The sequence below is a fragment of the Lipotes vexillifer genome, unplaced genomic scaffold (genome assembly GCF_000442215.2).
Source record: "Lipotes vexillifer unplaced genomic scaffold, Lipotes_vexillifer_v1.1 scaffold589, whole genome shotgun sequence".
NCBI lineage: Eukaryota > Metazoa > Chordata > Mammalia > Artiodactyla > Lipotidae > Lipotes > Lipotes vexillifer.
Window position 1 is genome coordinate 1,871,911 of NW_006796123.1, and position 7,458 is coordinate 1,879,368.

The 7,458-nt window shown below is 45.7% G+C and overlaps 1 non-coding gene across 1 annotated transcript; it reads right to left on the reverse strand.

Moving 5' to 3' along the window:
• Positions 1-1,677: 1,677 nt before the first annotated feature.
• TRNAE-UUC (transfer RNA glutamic acid (anticodon UUC)) lies at positions 1,678-1,750 on the reverse strand. Its single transcript has one exon. It is a non-coding gene; the product is annotated as a tRNA-Glu (tRNA).
• Positions 1,751-7,458: the final 5,708 nt, after the last annotated feature.

Consider the following 7,458-nt stretch of genomic DNA (forward strand, 5'->3'; position numbering starts at 1 on the left):
TTCTTCTTCTTCTTCTTCTTATAAAGGCACCAACCTTGTCAGATTAGGGCCCTACCCCGTGACCTCATTTAACCTTTTTCACTTCCTCTCAGGCTCTATCTCCAAATACAGTCACATGGGGAGTTAGGGCTCTAATGTATGAGTACTAGGGGCGGGGACAGAAACATTCAGTCCATAACAATGACTGATTCTTCCTGCCTGGAGAACATTCTTTATGGACATTACCGCAAGATCAGGAAGAAAGTTAGGGCCAATTTTCTTCAAACGTGGCTCTTTAGGTACTGTGGACTTTTCCTTCAAACATTTCAATAGGAAAGGATGTGCTTCCCTGGTGGGCGGACACAAATAAACCACCTGGAGGGCACAGCCCTCAGGGTCTCTTCCCTGCAGAGCATCCAGCTTATCCACGTTAAGGAGATACCACATATGGCCAACAGGTATTTCAAATGATGTGTCCTGATGTGCCAGGACGCGCATGGCAAACCATGAAGAGTCACTGCTGGCCGGGGGCCTGGGTGTAGGGGGTGGATTAAGGAGAGGGGCACCCCGTGGAATACAAAATGTGCCTGAGGATCTACACTTGAGTCTCACACACATAAATAAAAGCCAGGGCTTCTAAGGTGGTTCTCTAATTGAGGCCAGGGTCAGAGATTCGCATGCTCATTTGACAGAAGAGGAAACCAAAAAGAAGTGAATATACCAAAGTCATGGGAAGAGTCTGTGATAACAACAGAGTTTCCCATATGGCCCAGACCACTGCAGCCACTACCAGGACGCATGTACCAGAGTCCTCGCCCAGGGGAGGCTTTGATCCAAGGACAAACCTTCCGTCCTGATGTAACTCTCTGATGGTTCAGTCTTGATTTTAGCAGTGTTAGCTACTGCTCCAGGGTCCTTGCCCGAAGTTTTCCCATATATTAAAGACGACACACCCGGAAAAGAGCGAGCACTTTCAGCAATAAAATTCAGATTGGCACAGACCAAGAGCCCCCAGGGAAGGATAGTAAAAAAGTAAGAATTGCGTACTTCCACATCTGTTCCCAGTGAGATTTATGTCAAATATTTTTATTATTTGACAAAAGCAATCCAAAGAATTATTTTGCTTTTCAGGATGCCTTGAAATGTCATTAAAATTCACCTACAAGTGCACAGATACAACATACCACCTGTCTGCAGTGTTAGATCAAATGAGAAAACAGAGCCCTGGGCCTCCTGAATAGGAAGAGACTGGACCTGCTACAGGCAGGGTAGGGTGCGGGGAGGAGACGCTGCTGCTGATCTTAGCATTTCTGTTCCCACCAACCTGGGGCAAGCAATCTATTTTCAGCTTGACACCAATCAGGAAATGGCTCTGCTAAAATATCCCCCCTGTTAATACAATGAGACATATCCCTGGAAAAGCGGAGAACACCAACATGGGCCTGAGCGCTCAGATGAGAGGAAGTCATTCCTGGGCCAACATGGGAAACGCAACAGTCATTTTACAGAACACAACTGAGAAAGCAAACCTGCAAGAGGAAGTTTCTAGAAGGTCATCTGGTAACAAGTACAGAATGTCTACAGCAGTGCAAACTCTTTGGTTGAGTGATTCCATTCCTCTGTATTTACCCTAAAGATATTTTTCCATCTTTTTTTTTTTTTTTTTTGGGTCGTGCTGAGCAGCTTGAGGGATCTTAATTCCCTGACCAGGAATTGAACTCGGGCCCTCGGCAGTGAAAATGCCAGGTCCTAACCACTGGACTACCAGGGAATTCCCTCCTAAAGATTTTTTTTTTTTTTTTTTTTTGGCGGTACGCAGGCCTCTCACTGTTGTGGCCTCTCCCGTTTGCGGAGCCCAGGCTCCGGACGCGCAGGCTCAGCGGCCACGGCTCACGGGCCCAGCTGCTCCGCGGCATGTGGGATCTTCCCGGACCGGGGCACGAACCCGTGTCCCCTGTATCGGCAGGCGGACTCTCAACCACTGCGCCACCAGGGAAGCCCCTAAAGATATTTTTAAATGTATAGGAAAGGATGCTGATTGCAGAGACAGTCGTTCACCGTTCTCTCGTGCTCCTGCACGCCTTGCTGGGTATGACAAGAATGCAAAATCCTTACCACTCTTTACCCAGGCCATTTCTCAGACTTGCGCTTAAAACAAGTGACCTTGAAGGATGAGGTAATGTCTCCTCCCGAGGCAAAGAGCGGGCTTGCTTACTGCTTACCCAGCAGAAGTAGATTCCCTAAGCTCGATATTCCTCAGCTGTAATGCCAACCCACCGCAAGCACAGCATCCATCTGGGTCCATGAAATCACTGCTGTGGGGTTTGGGGGCCAGTGGAACCAATGCCACGCTGATACTCCTGCTGTATGTTGTGCTGTAGGTAAAAAAGTCCCTTGTCCCTGATCCAGGAGTCTTGCGTCATCTGCCAGCATCCACAAGACAGCAACAAGCTTACTTCTGAGCTGGTAAGTAGGGTAAAATCAAATTCCAAACTTGACACTTAAGACAGTATTGTTTAGTAAAAAACAGTGAAACTAAATGGCTCCAAGGAAAAACTGATGAGGTTAATTATGGTACATATGTACCCAAAGTATGATGCAGGCATTTAAAATGACTTCAAGTTGCATATTGATTGACATGGAAATAATATAACAATTTATTTTTGAGTGAAAAAAAACACTTGAGGCATCATGCTAAGTGAAATAATCCAGACAGAGAAAATCAAATTCTGCATTGTATCACCTATATGTGGATTCTAAAAAAAAAAAAAAAAACTCACAGAAACAGAGAGTAGAAAAGTAGTTGCAGGAGCTGGGAGTTGGAGGGAAATAGGGAGAGGTTGGTACGAGTGCCCAAACCTTCAGCTACAAGATGAATAAGGTCTGAGGATCTAACGTAAAACATGGTGACTATGGTTGACAGCACTGTATCATGTTCTCACGCGCAAAAAAAGATAAATATGTGAGGTGATGGGTGTGTTCATTACCTAGATGGGGGGAGCGCTTGCCCAATGTATACGTGTACTAAATCTCCACAACGTACACTTTAAATATCTTATAATTTTATACATCAATTATCCCTCAGTAAAGCTGAAATTAAAAAAGACGATCTGCCACCACTATGAATTATACCATAATTAATCCACAAAGTCTGAGAGTCGGCCCTCAGTCTTGCTGACTCATGGCTACGTGGATCCTTTTAAAATCTCTTAGGTGCCTCCCCTCCAGCTCTGGCCCGATCTAGGTCCTCCCCAGCATCTTCCTGGAGATTACAATCACCTTTGAACTGGTCTCTGTCTCCATTCCACATCTCCCTAGCCCATCTATAACTCTGCTGCCACATAAATTTTTCTTAAAAAAAAAAAAAAAAGCCCACAAATCAGAGCATGTCACTTAAAAAAATTTTTTTTTATTGTGGTAAAAGTCACGTAATATAAAACATACTATTTTAACCATATATAACTGTACAGTTCAGTGCATGTCCTTCTTTTGCTTCAAATACTTCAGGGCCTCCCAACTACTGACAAAAAGTCCCCCATCATCTGCTCCTGCTGGCCTCACCGAGTTTCTTTGATGTTGTCCCCCTCTCTCGGCCCCCCAGATTCATTCCTTTTGATTCCTTGCCCCTTCTTTATGGAACGCCCCACCCCGACCCTGTTGGGCAAATGCTTATTTCAAGATTCAGCTCCCCCGGGGAAGTGTGTCAGAACTGCCTCCCCAAGTTGAAATCCCTCCTCCTTGGAGTCCCAACGAGATCATATGCAAATTCATCAAAACACTTACCAGGGGTTTCCCTGGTGGCGCAGCGGTTAAGAATCCACCTGCCAATGCAGGGGACACAGGTTCGAGCCCTGGTCCGGGAAGATCCCACGTGCCGCGGAGCAACGAAGCGCGTGCGCCACAACTACTGAGCCTGCGCTCTAGAGCCTGTGCTCCGCAACAAGAGAAACCACCGCAGTGAGAAGCCCGCGCACCACAATGAAGAGTAGCCCCTGCTCGCCCCAACTAGAGAAAGCCCGCGCGCAGCAACGAAGACCCAACGCAGTCAAAAAAAAAAAGAAAAGAAAAGAAAACCAAAACTTACCATCCTGTGTCCTGTCTTTCTCTCCTACTGGCTTGTGAGCTCTCTGAGGACAGAGACCACATCTTATTTATATCATCCACATCTAGTCTACTCTGGGCACAAAAAGACTATTTATACATAAACGAAAAAAATACAGTGAAAACTTCAGAGCCCGAGTTCACTCATACTATCAAATCTTAATTCTGAAAAGTTCTAAGTTGAGGACCCCACCTGATGGACTCACTGTGCTGCCATCGATATTTTGCTGCCCGGAAAGGAATAAAGCAGGTGATTCCCACCTGCAAAGAATGTTGCTCTGGAAATATTTGTTTCTGTCTGACACAGGGTGGCCCCCTCTGCTACCATTAGAGGGAGAACGAACACCTTGGCAAAGTCCACAACCCTGGGACAAAAGCCACGGGGAAAAACTGACGCTGTAATGGCATACTATGCGTCATGAGATTATCTTAGGAACTGAGCATACTAAGATGCTTTAAGCCTTTTCAATAATTTATTATTAATGAAAACATTCAAAGACAGAAACAAATGGCAACCCGGGCAGATCAAAGCAGGTGTGGGAAATAAAACAAGCAACAGCCTTCAGACAGAATGAGTGATCCAATAGGATGTGAGCCTGAAACCGGACAGCAGGTTTCTAGATTCCAGTGAAAACATATCATTTGGGACTGGACTCTAAAACACAGACCAAATGTAAGTTTGAACTATATTTCTCCAGGGTGACCCTTTACCTGAAGCAGAGCATCATGTAACAGTGCTTCCCAAAAGGTTTTAAAACATCAAGACAGATCCTGTGATAGGCCTTGATAAGCCATTTCTAGCACGAGGATTTTTGCCAAGAAAGGCTCTGCAACGGCCAGTGGCGTTTACAGAGCTCCCTCTTAAGTCAGGAGCAGGACAAGCCATCCTGACACCCATGTTGCCCTGAGCTGGCCTCTCAGCTGGTTAGAGCAGGAGCTGGAAGGAAGGCATAACAGAGGGGCTGCTGGAAGGGACTGGGTCTCTGGGGGTGGCCCAGGACCCACGGGGCTACAAGCAGGCCACCAGAGAAGCTCACGAGGCAAGCTTTGAACTCCCTTAGGCCTCCATATTGGCAGTGCTTAAAGTAGGAGTCTTCCCACGACCTGCGGCGGGTCTATGGCAGCCAGCTCTTGAAGATGGAGCAGCAGCAGCCTTCTTGCTACTTGAGGCTTTGCTTCTGAAAACGCTTTTGCTCACCCTGCTTTGGATGCCTCCATCTTGGTTTACTAAACATTGAGTCCTGAATCCTCACTCTACCTTTAGCAAGCACAGCCTTTTGTCTTACGATCAGCATGACTTCTTTTCCCACAAGCCCTGGAGGACTTTGGTTATCTGAAGTCTCTTTTGGCCTCAGCAGCTGCCCCTCACCTCTGAGGTGGTCTCATCAAGGTTGGAAACTAGTAAGTCTGGACCCCACACTGCATCAGTTCCTCAGCCACCCAGAGCTAGAAGCACCCTCCGAACCACATATACAGAAGTAGCATATTTCACTGATGGTGACTAACGGTGCTACCGCGGTCTGAGCTCAGCCACGACAACAGGAGGAGACTGACCTTGAAGCACTTGTCACAGCTGACACGGCAAGCTCAGTGCCATTCTTCGATCCAGAGTTATGGGCACATGAAGAGGATGGTTCAGTTTGTGACCTAGTCTGTGAGTGTTGTAAATGATTTGTTGTACAAGGGTTTATTTCATAAACATGTCAGAGATATTTAGATTATCTTACCCTATGTCGTTCATTCTAGTTTCACAAAAGTAGGTAAAGGAGACTCAGAGATAGGGACAGAAAGAGGAATTTGCTCCAACCCTTATCAGGTCCATTGTTCATAGAACAGCGTGTGTGTCACTTGGAAATTTCCTTAGTTTAATGAGAGAGGGGAAAAAATGGGTGGGTTATAGAGAAATCTATTGAAATTATTAAAATCACGCTCCACAGATTAGAAATAAACATCGTATCCATATTTTCTTCATTTGACTTCAGTCGTAGGCTCTATACTAGGGAAGAAAAAGTGGGGGAGTGTCTTTTTGTGGTTATTTCATGTATTTCTAGATGAGAAATCACTGTATTTTATTTCCAGAAACTCCCATCATTTGGGAAAAGTTATTCAAAGCTGCATAGCCAGAATTTATACAAGTATATCGTCGACTTCATTTTGATTGAGGGTGGGGAGGTATGAGATCGGGAAATGGGGAGGAGGCCATTTTATTTTAATTGCTTGGGTGGGAGCGGATCTGGTTATCAGTTTCCTATGAGATGCGCTCCGTGCTGAGGGGTTCTTGCTGGTCGTCGTCATTCAATGGAGATTCTGCGCTTCTCTCATGACTTACACATGAACTTGGTGACTTACAATAACACTTTGTGATCCAATCTCAACTTGCTCTTTTCCATCTGTGACAAGGATAACATCCCCGGCTCTGGGGGGCCTGGCAGCACCTTTTCCTTGCCAGTGAGACTGAGCTCTGACCCGTGCAGAAGCAGCAGCTACAGGAGGGAGAGCACAGGACTCGACAGTAAGAGGAGAGATTGCCCAGGGCATGTCCATTTTCACCCCATTTGGGCAGAGTATGTAGCTTGTCTGAGTAACTCCTGAGCTGTGCTCCACGGACACTGAGCTTGGAGAAGGATATGCTCGGTCACGTCCAGGGTCGTGGGATGGTAAGCACCAAACTTTCCAGAAGATGGCAGAAGGGAAGCACTACCAGATCTGATGGATCCACAAGTTCATTCTTTTAGATAACACATAAGGAGCTAAGTTAAACACCTCTGGTCTGGTTGAAACAGCTTCTAGAACAGTTTCATATGTTTTCTCTCCATTTGTTCCTTCAGAAACTTTTCCAGCCAAACCATGAATCTCTTTCCAACACAGAGCAGTCATATTGCTCTATGCTTAAGTTAAACTTCTGATCACGCCTTAATAAAGTCCTTAACTTCTGAAGGGGTGAAAGAGGACAATCCATTACCAGTAAGAAAATATTCCTATCATAGGATCACTAATGGATGTCCAGAGGATGATGCAAAACAGTGTTGCTTGTTTATTAGTTTGTTTTCAATTTTTCCATTAACGCAGAATCCTCCTTGTGAGTCCTTTCTCTCCTGTTCTCTCTTCAGAGCCTTTGTGCTCTGCTTCCTTCTTCCCAGAACCCTGCCTCCCAAGTAGTTGTCCAATTTACTTTTCCACCTGTAAAGTCTCCATCAAAAATTCAGGGTCCTATTCGTCTTTTAGGTTCTTCAAAATTAAAACGCATATGATAGACCTTTGTCTTGTTAATACTACCTACTTCTTTTTTTTTTTTTTTTTGGGGACCCGGGCTTCTCCCCGTTGTGGCCTCTCCCGTTGTGGAGCACAGGCTCTGGACGCGCAGGCTCAGCAGCCATG